The sequence below is a fragment of the Python bivittatus genome, unplaced genomic scaffold (genome assembly GCF_059951505.1).
Source record: "Python bivittatus isolate LINGU-HERP-01145 unplaced genomic scaffold, Pbiv_v1 ctg000370_np1212, whole genome shotgun sequence".
Classification (NCBI taxonomy): domain Eukaryota; kingdom Metazoa; phylum Chordata; class Lepidosauria; order Squamata; family Pythonidae; genus Python; species Python bivittatus.
This window is the reverse complement of record NW_028277062.1, coordinates 1,563,096-1,580,357: the sequence shown is the minus strand read 5'-3', so window position 1 is coordinate 1,580,357 and position 17,262 is coordinate 1,563,096.

Sequence of the window (17,262 nt, the reverse complement as noted above, 5' to 3'; positions counted from 1 at the left end):
AGCACAAGGTCTCTTGCTTCTGCCTTTCACAATGAAGCAGATTTCTACAGCAAAGTCTTTATATTCTGTTTCTCTTTGTGGCTTAACTCTATCCAGCACATCGTTTTCTTCTCTCTTCAACTCATTTTCCATCATGGAGTCATTGACAACCAAGCCAGAAAGTGAACTCTCAAACTCAGGGAGGATTTTCAGTTGTGCATCTATATTTTGGCTTTTCTTTTGCCTTTTCTCTTCAATTAATCTTTATTGACAACTCTATCCAGTCAATTAATCTTTATTGAAGACCCTAACTCATTATTGGGGGCCTACATGCAATGTCCAGCCATCAGAAAACCAAAGGAGAAAAAATGGCAACGTGGACCTAATAAGAATGGAAACTCAGATCTCTGTGATAATGATAGTGAGGAGGGGTTATTAGCTAGGAGATGCAGCTAATATTAAAAGCAAAATGCACCAAAGGATGGGCACCTCCTTCAATGGTTTCAACAAACATGAACAGACACACACCAACAAGGAAATAGCACCGTATCTTCCCTCCCACACTTTAGAGAGTTAGACGTGAAGCTTCAAAAGGATGAAGGTTCTTCTGTGAGATAGCAGATGAAAGAGACCTTTCAGTGTGGAAAAGGGTGTCTAAACCAGGCCCCATTGTAGTTGTATGATGCATCAGGTCTGTCTCTATGTCCAAATCAAGGGCTGTTTCTTTGGCCACTCTGAAGGGTTTTCTGGATGAAACATGATCAAGGTTTGAGCTGAAAGATCTCAATGGCTTAGATCCAGACAAATAGATCAGCCAAGATCAGTTGGACCTCAAAGATTATCTGACCAATATATGAAATGGCCAATTCTGAAGGAGACAAAGCCAAAAAGTTCATGGCGCACAGATCAAGTGCTTCAGAGCTGTAACAGAAGTTGTCCCCACAGGCTCAAGTCTACACAGAGGTAGAACTGAGACTCATGGAATAGGATGGTGCAAAAGATTTCCCCCTATATGAGGTGCTTTCTGTCCTGCCAAGAATTGTAGGGGAGGTGTACCTAATAATTTTTTCAAGGGTGATTTCCATATCTCTTCTCAAGAAGAGACTGGATCAAGAGAGATAAATGAAGATTATCTTCATTTATGAAGATAATGAAGAAGGTTGGGAAGGTTGTCTATAAACGTTCTAGGTGTGAGGAAGAGGAATCACTCCCAATCAGAAGCTACAATTTGCTGCAATCAGAGGATTATTTTGCTGCTCCTTTTTGGGTGGAAACACAATATCACTGTAGAATATCCCCTCCTCTTCCTCTCTTGTGTGATGGTTCTTCATTGTTGGTCCAGGAGGAGAAGGAGTGAAGGAGATCTGGACATGGCTGTAGGTGACCTCGGAGTGCTGTGAAAAGAAAGGGAAACAGAGGATATTGCTCGCACACTGAATCTGCCTGTAGCTCAGAACCCCCCTGAGAACAATGCATTTCTCCATCATTTTAGAGCGTGTTTAGACATAAAGAAGGCTGACTTGTCTGGGACAACCTCAGGGAGTGATGGAAACTGAAACACAAATGGAATGGTAGAAAGGTTGTCAGCCCGTCAAGGAAGAGAAGGATTGACCTTCGGCTTCACACCTGAACCAGTCTAGTTCCCTGTTTTAGATTCCAGAGGGTGAAGACATGCTCCTGAGAAACCCACAGGGACATTCCCCCAAAAGCCTGCATTAATGGCTTCTAAGATACTTAGTTTTCCTGAATATATCTTTCTGTCTGTATGTTTGCGTGGGTTTTGAGGCCATTTAATTTCTTGGCCAACACAAGTCATTAGTTAGATGGAAAGTCATAAAGACAATTATTTCCCCCTATTTCTTAAAGTAAGATATGGGCGTACTACAATTCCCAAATGCTTTGACTCAATGAAGAAAGTTGAGAAACTTAGAGCAGGTGTTCACACAGATCAAGACAAATGATCTCATGGAAGGTAAATCCTAGCTGAATTTAAGGGTTAGAGTTAAGCCATCTAATAACATTACACCAATATGGTTCAGGCACTCTAAAGCCATCCGGATCACTCTCATTTCTATACAACAGGTGGATGACTCTGGTGGAAACCATAAGGCACCGGTAGGGATTCCATGAACCTGGTTTAACTCTCCAGTGTGAGCAGACCTTCCCTGCACACACTGATTTAAATCAGTCATAAATCCCCCCAACTATCTTGACAGGTGAGGGAGCAGCGGCCGCTCCTGCTTGAGGCTCCCTCACGCCTTGCGCCGTGAGGCGAAGAGGAAAATGGAAGGAGGTGAGGGAAACAGGGAAAAAAGGCGGGCTCCAAGCCCCTCCCACACAGAGCAGCAAAGCTAGGCTGCGGCAGAGCTGCCTCCCCCTGTGTGCTCGTGCGAGACAGGCTTGGTTGAAACCCTGGAATTTCCAGCAGATCCCTTCCAGGAAGAAATCTTCTTCTGATTTGATTAAGGCTTCAGGGAGTGTTGGCCCTTCCTGCCAAGTCTTTAGTTATTTAATTTGGGGCTGGGGTGGAGGACTCTTGACGGTTCCTGCTACGTTTTTAATCCTTTTAGGTGACCCATTCTTACTATAATTTAATCATATGCTGGTAAGATAAACAATGGTGGGGTGAGACAAATGGGAAGCTTTGACTTCCTGCTGACATGGGGGGAAGAATTTGATGTCCTTCTCACAATGGGCAGGAGGGAGGCTCAGGAGGATGGGAAGTTGGGGGACAAAAAGCAACATGACAGGCAATTGCACCCCAAAGTCAGCAGAAACCAGAAAGGATTCTCAAGTACTTGGCTGAAGACTCCCCTTGCAAGATCAGGAGACCAGAGAAAGTGTGACTGATGACACTGGCCTGTGCAACACTTTCATCACCAAAGTCCTCAACTGAATCTTCTTCCCTGGATGGATTCCCCAAATGAGATGCTGCCATGGAGGAGCAGGAAGGGGTCCTCTGCCACCCATGCCCTGGCCACTGGAGCTACCCGCCCATTCTGAGCATTGCCTGGAGTGTAGCTGAAGAGGAGCAGGAGGGAGAAAAGGAGGGCTACTGACACACAACGCCCTTCCCTGCGAGACACGGGATGGCCCCTTTTCTTCTCTGCTTTGTGGCTCCGACCTCGTGTCTCTTTTATTGACTCTGAAGCTGCTATTTTGGGTTTCCTTCTGAGTGTTTGTGATGGGAGGAAGAGAGAGGCTGAGTTGCATTCCCCCACCATATGCTCTTTGATTGAAGTGATGATAGAGATAGATAGATAGATAGATAGATAGATAGATAGATAGATAGATAGATAGATAGATAGATAGATAGATAATCTTTTATTGAAACTTTTAAACAGGAAGATAAAAACTACCAAACACTAACATAAACTAAGGAAAAAAAAGAAAAAGAAATCACAGAAAAAGCTAAAAGTGCAAGAGAAAAGTTGAAGAAAAATAGAAAAGAAAGAAAAAAGACACTCTATAAGGATGTGGCTTTCAGTATTCTTCACATCAATTATTAGTACAAATGTATTTTGACCACTGACTCTCAAGCAGTGTTTCTCAATCTTGGCCAGTTCAAGATGTGTGGACTTCAACTCCCAGAATTGAAGTCTGCCTAGGGAATTCTGGGAGTTGAAGTTGATGCCTCTCTGATTATAGCAGTATCACTGTTACATTTTCATTATTTTATATTCCTAACTGTATTAACGTGTGTTTTTTTTCATATATATTGCCTGTGTCCTTTGTGATTTGGGAGACTTAAAAATACTAGAAAAGAAATAAAAATAAACTATATGAATTATGGATATCTTATTCATAATATATGGACAAAAAGAAAATTATTCCATAATTATTGAAATTATTTAGTCTAACAGGTTGAATGATACGTTTGGACATCTGTGTGTCTTTCTTCTTTCTGTTTGGAATTTAAAATATCTAACAATTAAAACTGACTTAAAGATTAAAGGAAGGTCAGTCTCTCAGGGTCAAGTCCAGAGTTGATGGGAGTGACAGGCTTCCGTAGATCTTCCTATTCTTGTCTGTTTGAGCAAAGAAGTTATTTCAGATGACCAATCCTGTCCTTTTCTCCTTCTTTGCTCTGGCTCAAATTCTTTCTGAGATTCATTTGATGCTCCTCAAATGTAAATCGAAGAAAGGGAGAACAGGATCCAAGAGTGCAGCTCCAATATCTGCTCACCCACAACAAGCCATCTTTTCAAACGAAACTCCAGAGCGTGTCCCCAGATTGACCCAAAGCTCTGACTGTTTCATGACAAAATCACCTTTGCTTACTTTGGAGGCTCCCCCTGAGATTCTCTCCTAAAATCAGATGCCCAGAATCCCCAGAAAGATCTTTCTTTTCCAGCAACAGAAACCAAGTAAGACCAACAGGATCAGAACACCAACAGCCAAACTTCCGTAGCCCAGAACTAGAGAATATGGATCTTCTGCCCAAACTGCGGGAAAAAAGAAAGTGGTTCTGTTATCACCTCACCAAGAGTCTTTTCTCAATGAAATAGAGGAAATCTACAGGGTCAGTTTTATTGGAAACATCAAGAAGAAAGAAACTACAGGTAGTCCTCACTTAAAGACGGTAATTGGGACTGGAATTTCCATGACTAAGCGATGCAGTCATAAAGTGCAACATCCTGTGACCACATTGCTTAGCAACAGCAATCCCCATTGCCATCGTTAAGCGATGATCAGAGGTCATTAAGGAAGGATCCCCTTGCAATGTCCTGCCGGCTTCCCACAAGCAGTCAGCTGGGAACCAGCAGGAATTTACGAGTCCCAGGTAGCTTGCAAGCTGGCCGACAGGCAGATAAGTGGCTGCTGCAGGGTGGGGTAGGGTGCATGGCATGGCCAGAGGTAGCTGCTGCTGGGTGGGGGACAGTGAGTGGGCTGCTAGCAAGGTGTGGCATGAGCACATTTGGGCCAGGATGGCTGCTGCCAGGCGGTGGAGGTTTCCCAGAGCAACTTGTGACCTTTGCTGGCTTCCTCATTGACTTTGCTTGTAGGAAGCCGGCAGGGAAGGTTGCAAATGGCCATCACTTGACCATGGAATGCTGCAGCTGTCATAAGAGTCAGCCGGTTGCCAAGCGCCAGATTGCAATCATGTGACTGTGCAGCTGTTGGGACAGCCAGAACATTGAGGATGGATCATAAGTTCCACTCCTTCAGTGCTGTTGTATCTTTGAACTGTTGCTGAAAGAATGGTCATTAACCAGGGACTACCTGTATGACGTGCAGGGCACCTACCAATGGACCACTTTCTACTCTCTCTCTCTCTGGACGTTCTGAAAGGAGGTTGTGGGGACTGTCACAGAAAAGCCACGATGGTGGGTCTGTCCATTTACAAAATGGATACTGTGGTGGCTGTGGCAGCCACAGAAAACTCCCTGACTAGATATTCACTTACTGGGGTTGTTCCCTTCTTCCCCCTCTAGGACTCCATGATTCCCTCAGCCACCCATTGCATTCTTCCCAGAAGTTTTTATAGCTTCCCATTCTAGCCTACCTGCGTGGGATTAACTAGTGGCATCCTACTGAAATAGTAACTGGATTGGACTCCACTTAGAGATTTTCTTTAAATAAGCCAAGTCAGTTAGGACTGCCACCTGGTGCACACCCTGATTTTACACCATCTGTTTCCACCCATCACTTTCTCCAGCTGACCCACCTGTGACATTCACCCGCTGGCTCCAAGAAGACATGATCCATCAGCTGCTTCTCTTTTCTTCTTACCTACAAGCAAGTTCCCTGCTGTGGTTGAACTTGGTATGCAGGATGCTCAGAGATGCATTTTGAGATGGATCTGCAGATTCATCAAAACTCTTCAGAAGACATTCATGGCGGGAAATAATCTCCATCCCAGCCTTGTAGAAATGGAACCTCTTCTGTGTATTGCCCCCTTCAGCCAAGCAAAGGAGAAGCAAACATTCACCTTCCTTCATTGTCTGGGACAAAGGATCCACTTTCAACAGTGGAGGAGGAGGGATATCTGCAAGAAAGATTCACAAGGGATAGGAGACAAACAAGAGGCATCATGTGTGATTAAGCACGGAAGAGTTTCTGGTTCCTTCCTCCTTTAACTGGAAGGTAGTTCATGATACAGCATCTCTAATGAAAGTTTGGGGTATGAAAATGGTATCAAGGTTGTCTGTTGTATGTTACAGAGTCTAGAACATTTTTGGGTCAGAGGAGAAAACTGGAGCTTGAGATCTTAAAATATTTGGAGGGCATTCTGCATTAACTTTTTTCCCTGGAATTTCTCCAGTTTGATCCGTCACTTGATTATAAAACTTCTTGAACTTTTGCAAACCAAAATAAAATATCACCCCTTTGAGTTAAAATTGCACTGCCATGAAATTTCACTCTGCTAAGATTCAAAGCTGATACATCTCCAGCATTTCTACAGACTGCTAGAACTTGATTTAAATTTCATCTTCTAATGACCACTAAATTTGTGCAGCTTTTCTATCAAAATAACAACCTCCAAGTTCCTCTCAGAAGACAGGGTACTGTTGCTGCTTATATGTTAGAATATGACTCAGGAGGCCCAGGTACAAGGCAGCCCCCTGCCAGAGTCAACCCCTGGGGCCTTCAGGGTGAATCTTTCTTTCTCAGCCTGATCAACAGTTCAAAACTGACCCTGTGAGAGGCAGAGGGAAGAGGAGCATCCTGTGTTCAGCTAAGATGCAGTGAAAGATGCACATCTGGTACTCAGCCCCATCTCTGTCCTCTTTTCTTTCCAAGGGAGATAAAGGTGATACATCTGCCCCCAATGCCATCCCCTGGCAACAAAATGAAGAAGCATCTTAATTCTCTTTTTTCCCAGTGCCTCTTGCCCACGCCTCCAGCCAACAACTTCACTTTGAATGTACTGTACTTCAAGCTATCATGGTGGACATCTAACCACATCCGTCCTTGCTCAGCTCTTACCCCTCCTCTCTTCTGAGCTAGGCTGATAAGAAAACCATAAAGCAGCTGCGTGGAGCTGGATTTGAGAAAGCAGAGGAACCAAAGCTGTTGTATTCCTCAACCCTCACAGTTTGGATCTGAGCTGGAACTTTGTTTCTAGACACTCATAAACAAACCAAGCCCCAATTTCCCTCTGGGGAGTGATGAAAAACTTACTTGGGACTCTTCTCCCAGAAAAGCAAGACAGGTGTTTATTTGCTTAATACGTAAATCAACACGGAGCCTGATTTCAACTGAGGTATATATTTCTGGTTTTTTGGTATACTTTCTCTGACATGATTTCTGAAATTAAAATCAGATGTAGTAGAATCACCTTCATGAACAGGATTCCAGAGAACAGCTGTGGGTTTTTTTGTATGGGTCAGATCATACTTTGAAAACTGAGTCCAGTTCTGAGCACTGTGTGTTAGGAAGGACATGAACAAGCTAGAGCATGTCCAGAGGAGAGCAAGCAAGATGTTAAGGGGATGGAAGGAAAAGGTTGGAGACGTTGTGTTTACCCTGGAGAAGAGGAGGCAGCTGGAAGACATGACAGCTGTCTTCAAGTATTGAAGGGACAGCATTGTTTGGAGCTCTTCCAGAAGTCAAGAAGCTATCAGTTGAAATTACAAAGAAGCAGGTTTTGGTTGGACAACAGGAAAGCATTTCTAAGAGGAACAGATGGCCTTGGGAGGGCACAGGCTTTCCTTCATTAGAGGTTTTTCAGCAGAGGTTAGATGACCGTCTATTAGGTAGGCTGCAGTCTGGAATCCAGTGCAAGGTGATCTCAAGGTCTTTTCCAAATCTTACATTCTATGGAACATAGATTTAAAAATCTCTTTAAAATTCACAAAGTGCTTTAATGCTGAAATGATGCAACACCACAATTCAACAGAGGGAAGACCTGCAGACTATATCACACATATACACTATACACAGATACAGAGAGAGAAAGAGAGAGTTGGCACTGCTTAAATCTGGCTGTGGAATTGGCAACTTTAAGGCATGTGGATTTCAACTCCCAGAGTTCCCTAGCTAGCTAGGTAATAAGGCAAGACCATGCCTTGGCCAAATCAACAAGACATGCCCAACTGGAGTCTAATGTACAGTGGATCTGAATGATTTTATCTGCCAGAGATGTAGAATATTCCTCACAACAGCCCTGTAGATATTCTTGTGACCTATCTCTCCCCAGCAAGGAATGGGATACTTTAAACCATTAGTTTAACCTTGTGGTGCCTGAGGAAGTGGATAGGGTCCTAGGAAAAAAAACATAGAACTTTGTTTTTATACATAACTACAGCAAGACTATTATATGCTTTGAAATTATAGACCAATATCATTATTGAATAATGACCATAAGTTGTTTGCAACAATTTTAGCAGACAGATTGAAAATAATTCTGCAATAAATTATTCATGAAGACCAATGTGGATTTTTACCTAAAAGACAGTTAAAAGACAATGGCAGAATGTGTTGGATGTTACAGAATACTTGGAAAAGCGTAATGAAAAACAAGCTGCACTAATTTTCTTAAATGCAGAGAAAGCTTTTGACAACTTAAATTGGCCCTTTTTATTTAAAGTTTTGGAAGATATGAACTTTGGAGAGAACTTCATAAAATCTGTAAAATCAATTTAAACTTCACAGACAGCACAAATTATTGTGAATGGAAATCTAACAAAACCTTGTGAGATATAGAAAGGAACAAGACAAGGTTGCCCATTATTCCCTCTTCTGTTTATTTCAGTTCTTAAAGTTTTGAATAGAGATATAAGGCAAGGTGAGAGGATAACGGGTGTAAAAACTAAAAAAGGGACTTACAAGTTAAGAGCTTTTGCAGATGATCTGGTGCTGGTTTAGGATGTTCCTTTAAAGGGGATTGAATTACTAATGAGAAAATTAAAAGAATTTGGTGCATTACTGGTTTTAAGATTAATAAACAGAAGGCAAAGATGCTAGCAGAAATATGAAGACACAAAATCAAACAATTGATGAACAAAACAAGTTTCAAGACTGAGAAAAAGATTAAAATATTTGGGTGTTACTTTGACAAATATGAACTGTATGTTATTTTAAAACAGTTATGTTAAGACATGGAATGAAGTTAAAAAAGATATGTTAAGATGGGATAAATTACAACTGTCATTCTTAGGGAGAATTTCTGTGATTAAGATGAATGTTTTGCCTAGAATATCATTTTTGTTTCAGAAAATACCTGTTTTGACAACTGATGTAACAATTAAACAGTGGCAGAAAGATATATCTAAATTTGTGTGGCATGGGAAAAAAACACAAGTTAAACATAAGGTGTCAGAAGATGCTAAAAAAAGAGGATGTTTGGGTTTACCTGATTTGAAACTATACTTTGTGGCTTGCTGTTTAGTTTAGATGAAAGAGTGGGTGCTGCTGAGAAATTATTGGAGCTAGAAGGACATGATTTGAGGTTTGGGTGGCATGGTTATTTATGGTATGATAAAGCTAAAGTTAATGTAGATTTTAAAAATCTCTTTGTTAGATGTGCCATATTGAGAACATGGAATAGATATAAATCCAGATTGCATCCAAAAATACTTTTGTGGCTTTCACCACAAGAAGCATGTTGTAGAAGGGAAATGATAAGTAAACATAAATGGTTAACTTATACTGATATATTAGAATTCTACTATGGAGAATTCAAAATGAAATCAAGAGATGATTTGACATTAGAAGGATACACGTGTCAATGTTTTTCCTATGTACAATTATTAGAACGATTTAAAGCAGATAAAAGGACTTTTGGTTCTGAGTTTGAAACAGAATTATGTACAAATGATGAATATGTTATTGCTAAAACTTTTTGAAGTTTTGAAAACCCAGAGATACTGGACAACACCAACAGCCACTATACCGGACTATACCGGGAAGCCATTGAGATTCACAAACACCAGCACAGTTTCAATAAAAAAGAGGAAAGTCTAAAAATCAACAAAACCTGGCTACCAATCCTGAAAAATACAGCCTGCAAAAGGTCAACGAACTCAGCTCAACCACCAGGACGCGTGAACAATTCACACAATGAACATGCTAATCACCCTCAGCAGCCACTCGTTAACAACTCAACAGAAAAAACCCTGCCTAACCCCCAGGAAGATACACACATATTCTGACACCAAAACAAGCAGCCACTCGTTAACCCAAACCACACACCCCACACACACACCCCTTCAGGCACCCTCGCTGATCTCTATAAATACCCACAACAGGGTCACATCATCCTGGGTACAGAGAGAACTGCTCCTGTCTGTGCTCCTGCCCTTTGAAGATGCCAGTCACAGATGCTGGCAAAATGTTAGGAAACAAAACTTCCAGAACACGGCCACACAGCCCAGAAGACCCACACCAGCTAAAAGTTTTATTCAGGATTGAAACAAAAGAACAAGTGAAAGAATAAATGATGAAAAGGGCCAAAATTTGGTTATAGCATACAAATGGAACAATGGGAGAATATGTGGATGAAAGGACTGAAATGTACATTATGTTATAATTTTAAACAGAAGTTTTATAAAATGATATATATTTGTCAGCAGAACAATTGTCAAAAATATATAAAGGTAGTTTGAATCTACGTTGAAAATATGAACAACAAGAGGGGACTTTTTATCATGCTTGGTGGACATGTAAAAAAGCTAAAAAAATTGGATCCAAATACATACATTAATTCAGAAGATTTTAAAGATTAATCTACAACTGAAGCCATAGATGTTTCGTTTTGGGACTGATTGACAAAGAGTTGGGAAAAAAACTCATGGAACTTTGTTTTTATATATGATAACAGCAGCAAGACTTTATATGTACAACAGTGGAAAGATTTGAAATTACCCACTATGGAAGAGTGGATCGTGAAGATGGTGGAGTTTGCTGAGATGCCTAAATTGACAGCTCTAGTTAGATGATTAAGTTCAGTGCCAATTGGACACCCCTTTTGGACTTGGCTAGCCATCCATTTTTAACCAATATGAGTCCAAACTGACAAAACATGCACAGTGATATCATGATCCGATTGGACTTGAAATGCAGAATACTCGGAGAGGGATTTTGAAAAGGATCTGCAGGTTCACTGGAATGCTTCAGAAGACATTCATGGCTGGAGGTGATCTCCACCCCATCCTTGTAAAAATGGAACCTCTTCTCCGCATGCCCTCCTTCAGCTGAGCAAAGGAGGAGCAGACATTCACCTTCTTTCACCTTCTGGGTCAAAGGATCCACTTTCAGCAGCGGGGGAGGAGGGATATCTGCAAAAAAGATTCACATGAGAAGGAGGACCACCAAGGGGCAATCTGTGTGATTAAGCAGTGAAGAGTTCTTGGTTCCTTCCTCCTTTCACAGGAAGCTAGTTTGTGGTCCAGCATCTCTCATGAGAGCTTGGGGTATGAAAATCAGGTTTGCCCATTTTATGCTAAGGAACCTGAAAAATTTCTTTTGTGGGTCAGAGGAGAAAATCTACTGCTTAAGAAGATAAGATATAATATTTGGAACCGATTCCACTTTAACTCTTTTCTCTGTAGTTTCCCAGGTCTGATCACCCACATGGTTACAAACATTCATAGTAAAAATCCTTATGCTGTTTCAGACCTTTGGTGATTTTCTTGTTCAGAAAAGAAATGAATCTCACACATGGGAGCATCTGCCAGGCTATCCTGTGCAATCAGGGAGGTCACCCATGATGGCTTCAGAGGAGAGCTTTACATCTCCCCAAACTGCCTTGCAGGCAGACCCGGACCTGACCAATGACTCTGGATTTTAGTTTGGAAAACGGTTCATCTCTTTCCCTGTGCGGCTTTGCAGTCCGCATCAGGGTGGGCCACTCATGGGGTCTCGACAGGCGAGAGTGAAGACAAACACGCAGGTTTTCCTCGAGGTGAGTGAGCCCAGAGCGTGTTCTGAACTACTCTTTTATTGGGTATTACAAGTCAGGAAGCAGGTTGTGGGGGCAGGTTGTGGGGGCATATAGCCTTTTATAGTCATGCAACAGCTTTAAGCAACACTATTGGTTTATTCTATGTTTCCTGTATAGCCTGTCATGGTTATACGTTTCCCTACTTGCTTACGTGGCATCAGGTATTTCTCAAGCAGTGATCGCCTTATCGTGCTTTTAGGTGCTTTTATTATCTGGTACCTTCCCTCATCCTAGGTTTCTGGTTCGTGTGCCGGCCACTGGCCTGTCCACACTGCAGAAGCCTGAATCAAGTTTCTGATAAGCAAGCATTTTATTCCAACATCTCCTCCGTTTTTGTTTTAAAAGTAAAACTGGTGGATTCCAACTCTTCGTCAGAGTCTAATATGCGGAGGGATGCTTTTTCCATATTTTCTCCAGACCGTATTGGTTGGTAATGGTGGCGTTCCAGTACCATATTTTCCAAGGCACCTATTTTAGTTTCCACAAATTTTGTTAGGCGAGATAAAATGCAGGGGCCTAATGTACATGCAAGGAGTAGCAATATCAGTGGTCCTGCTATGGTACCTATCAGGGTGGTCAACCATGGGGAAAAGTTGAACCAGGATTGAGACCATCCTTGCTGACCCTCCCTCTCCTTTTTACGTTTATCCAGGCCCTCCCTGAGTTTGGTCATGGAGTCCTGCACTATGCCAGAGTGATCTGCATAGAAGCAACATTCTTCTCTTAAAGCCACACATAACCCCCCCTCTTTTAGAAAAAGTAAATCAAGGCCTCTTCTGTTCTGCAAGACCACTTCTGAGAGGGAGGTTAGGGATTTTTGTAAGTGAGAGATCGAAGTTTCTATTCTCTCTAAGTCTTCATCGATGGCTGCCCTAAGGTGGTGATATTGGACATACTGATTTGCAAAGGATGCTATCCCAGTTCCTGCTCCTGTTAGGCCAAGTCCTACCAAGAGAGCTACTGTGAGGGTGGAAATGGGTTCACGCTTGTGTCTTATGAGTTCTGACCCTGAGTAAGTGTTGTAAACTTCTTCTTCTGTGTGGTAGTATATGCGTGGCATGACCTGGACAAGGATGCAAAAACCTTTGGTGCTTATTACATGACCATGGGCACAGGCCGTGAGGCCTGTAGAGCAAGCCCACCATCCATCTGTGGGTGGTATGTAAAAGAGTGTTGTATCAACCTCACTATGTGTTGTGTTGCAGTATTGTTTATACTGTGTGGGAACCTGTCCAAGGCAGGTTCCCTTGCCTGAGATTGACTGCAATGTTTGTGAGCCATGTTTCCATCTGCATGCCTTGTCATTCGAGGAAGTGTTGTATGGAGAAACAAGCCCTACAGCCTCATAATATGGGGGTCGAACATCGTAGCAAAACCAGCAGGCTGTAGTAAGGTTGGGATTGGTGTCATTGACCATGTGATAGGTGGCTGTGACGATGTCCCAAAGGGGGTTCCCAGGGCGGCTCCGTGAAGGGGAAAAGAATAACCGATGGAAGTAGGCGAACTTTTCCCGGGAGTGGGGGTGGGTTGTGGGGGTGGCTCCCTGCGGTTGGCTGGTATTGTCTTGGGGCCCACCGGTACCGGGGGTTCTATGGGGGTTTGTGTTAGGCGTATAGTAAAAATATTCCCTGGCTCCCCGGTTTTATCATGAACTCGGCCTCCCCAAGTGACCCCTGACTGCCACCCCGTGTGTCGTTTTCCCTCAGTGGTGAAAGAGATTTTAACCGGATTACAATTAACATATGTTCCAAATTGGTTTTGCTCACATCGTACGTTCTCACCAGTCCGTCTGAGTGTAATAAGATCACCTCTGAAAGGGGGGTTCCATGTTATTTCTCCCGTGGAGACGCAGCTCCAGTCCGCACAAAAATAATCGTTTTCCCCACCACACTTCTTCCGGTATGTTGTTGCCCTGACATGGCCGGGGCAGACATAAAGGGGCCATCTCTTGATCCATCTGTGGCTAACCATACCCGGTCTGTTGGGAGAAGTGGTGGTGTCCATCATCACTCCAAAGTCAAAGTACAGGTCAGGAAACCAGGACCCCGGCACCGCCATAGATGAAGTGGAGTTCAGGATGTCTGCGTGTGCGTCCAATACCGCCCACGTTAGGTTCTGGGGTTGATGGGGATTGTGCTGCGCATAGTTAGGTGCGCAGAGGGCAACGCTCAGTAGCTGAAGGGCAACCGGGAACCACAGTATTCTTCCCAATTGAGGCAGATGTGACATTTTGATTGAGGCCCTTCCCTTGGTCTACCTTCTGTTGTCCCTGCTGTCCTCTTCCTCGGCCGTACGTTGAGGGTCAGCTTCCGGAGTGACACCAGTAAGGCCTCTTATGTGGGGAGGAGGAGGGACGTCTTGGGCGTCCGGCGAAAGCGGGAGATGACAAGGACGGACGCAGCGACCAGGGACCCACAGAACCTTATCGGGAAGCTGAATGGCCGCGTAACCTCGACCCCAGGTGATGAGTTGCGCAGGCCCTCTCCAGGCGGGGTCTGGCAGGCAACGATAGTAGACAAGTGGTCGTTGGTGGTCAGCAGCAGGTTGTGAGGCAAAGTGACGACAAGCAGCAGAAGTGGCAGGTAGTCCGGTCAAGTTGAGAAAGTTAAGAGTATAGAGGCAAAGGTTGAGAATGTCTTGCACCGCTGGGAGGCTAGGGGGCCCTTTCCCCTTGGTTTCTATATATCTGTCAAGAGCATGTTTTAAGGTCTGATTTGCTCTTTCAATTATGGCTTGACCTTTGCTGTTGTATGGTATGCCGAATTTGTGTGTGATTCCCCATTTCTGGCAAAAGGCGGCAAAAGCACTGCCTGTATAGCCAGGCCCATTGTCTGTTTTAAGTTCTTTTGGGCGTCCCAGCGTTGCAAAGGTTCGAATACAATGATTAATAATGTGTTTAGAGGCTTCGCCCCTTTGAGGGGTGGCCATGATGAACCCCGAGTAAGTGTCAATGGAAACGTGTAAGTACTTCCATGGGGAAAAAGAAGCATATTGGGTAACATCCATTTGCCAAATTTGGTTGCACTCTGTCCCCCTGGGGTTAACCCCATGGGCACAGAGTGCGCTTGTTTGCTACAGGTGGGGCATTGCTGTAAAATTGCAGTGGCCTCTGTAGCAGAAATTTTGAACTGCTTAATGAGCGCCTTTTATTCTGGTGGAAATAGGAATGACTTTCCCACGGAGTGGGTGAGGAAAAGGCAAAAATGAGTGGGGAGGAGGATGCAGCCGCGGCCGCAGCGTCGGCCACGCTATTTCCTTCCTGGAGGATACCAGGGAACGGTTGGTGGCTACGAATGTGTGCAACATGGAAAAAATGAGTCCTTTTAGAAATGAGGTGTTGTAAGGACAGAAACAAGGATAGAAGAGTTGGTTCGATAGAGGGGGATAAATAGGCTTGATAAATGGAGGAAATAATTTGGGAAACATAAAAACTGTCGAGAATAAGGTTAAAAGATTGATGAGGAAAGGCCTCAAAAGCAAGGATGGAAGCATAAAGCTCTGCCCGTTGGGCGGAGGATTGTGGAGGGGTGGTTTTTGTGTGCCATTGGCCGTCAATCTGCCAAGCGCAGGCGCCAGATTTTTTGCTGCCGTCGGCGAAGACAGTGACTGCATCATGAATGGGGAAAGGAGACATAGGAGTTTGCCAAATAAAGGGAGTGGTTCTGAGAAGTTGTACCCGAGGGTCTGGTGGTGGATGGCAAGAGACAGTGCCAGGCCAGTCAGCGAGGGCAAACTGAAGGTGGTCGCTGACCGCTAGCAGTGACTCCCATGTGGAGAGAGAGCAAGGAACATAAATGACAGAGGGTTCAACACCAGCTAGGGCCTTAGACCGCAGCCGACCTTTGGTAATAAGGGAAGCAAATTGAGCGGGTTTAGTAGTAAGCGTTGCACGAGGCGTGTGAGACAGGTGGATCCATTCAAGGATTAGCAATGAAGGTGTCACCTGAACCACCGCACCTGTTGGCAGTGTCAGCGTGTTCAGTAGGAGCAAAGAGAAAGGCAAGTTGTCTTTCATGCGATCCACCCATTTGGTACGTAGGGCCTGATTAATTAATTTTACAGCGTCCAATTGTTCCTTTTGCAAAGGGATGACATCTGCAGGTTGCTTTCCTTTAGTTAGTGCCGTGAATAAGGGAGAAAGTTGAATGGTGGAAAAACCTATATAGGGGCGGATCCAGTTGATGGATCCCAAATATTGCTGTAATTGTAGCAAGGTAGGCGCAGGTGGCAATTGAATGTTCGGCAAACAGGGGTTAGCGTGTGATTCAAGCACCTTGTGTCCCAAATAATGAAAAGGTGATGAAAGTTGTACTTTGTCTGGTGCAATATGTAATCCTCCTTGTTGCAATATGTGTTGTAGGTGAGGCAATGTTTTTAAGACAGTACCTTTGGGTCCTGGTGCAGCAACCAGAATGTCATCCATGTAATGATAAACTAAAAATGACGAATATTTATCCCTATAGGGTTGTAAAACCTGCGATACAAAGTATTGACACATGGTGGGGCTGTTCAGCATTCCCTGTGGCAAAACTTTCCATTGATAGCGAGAAGTTGGTTGAGAATTATTGAGCGCAGGTACAGTAAAGGCAAAGATATGTTTATCTTTAGGATGCAAGGGTATAGAGAAAAAGCAATCTTTAAGATCAATGATCATCATATCGTAACTTTGAGGAATCAAATTTGGATTTGGGAGGCCACATTGCAGCGCCCCCATTGGTTTGATAATTGCATTCACCGCCCTAAGGTCATGAAGAAATCTCCATTTACCGGATTTCTTTTTAATTACAAAGACTGGAGTGTTATAAGGGCTTAAAGAGGGCTCAAGGTGCCCATTGTCCAATTGTTCATTGACCAATTGTTTTAATACAGTGAGTTTTTCCACTGTGAGCGGCCATTGATCTATCCAGACTGGAGTTTGAGATTGCAATTCCAGCCACAAAACAGCTGAAACAGCCATTATTGCAAAATAAGCTTGGTTTGGAATTGGGACATCAAATCTCGTCCCCACAAGTTAGTATGTAAAGGTAAAACTACAGGCTTAATGAAAGCGGTAACAGGGCTTGTGGCTGACGTGACTGAGATCCAATTGCAGCTGATCTGAGCCGTCTGGATCCCTCCTACCCCTCTGACGGATGGGGCAGGGTCAGTAGGCCAATCGGCGGGCCATTCAGCTGAGCAGATGACCGAGACGTCGGCACCGGTATCTAGAAGACCGGAAAAAGAACGTCCATTGAGTTTAAACTTGGCTACTGGCCTTTTGGAGTTGACGTTTTGCTCTATAGTCATACAGTCAGAAAAAGTCTCAAGGGGGATCATTGTCGCCACCACATCTCCCTGTTTGATGGTTACCGGAGAATTAACCATAATTGCCAAGGCGAAATCAGAAAAGGAGTCAG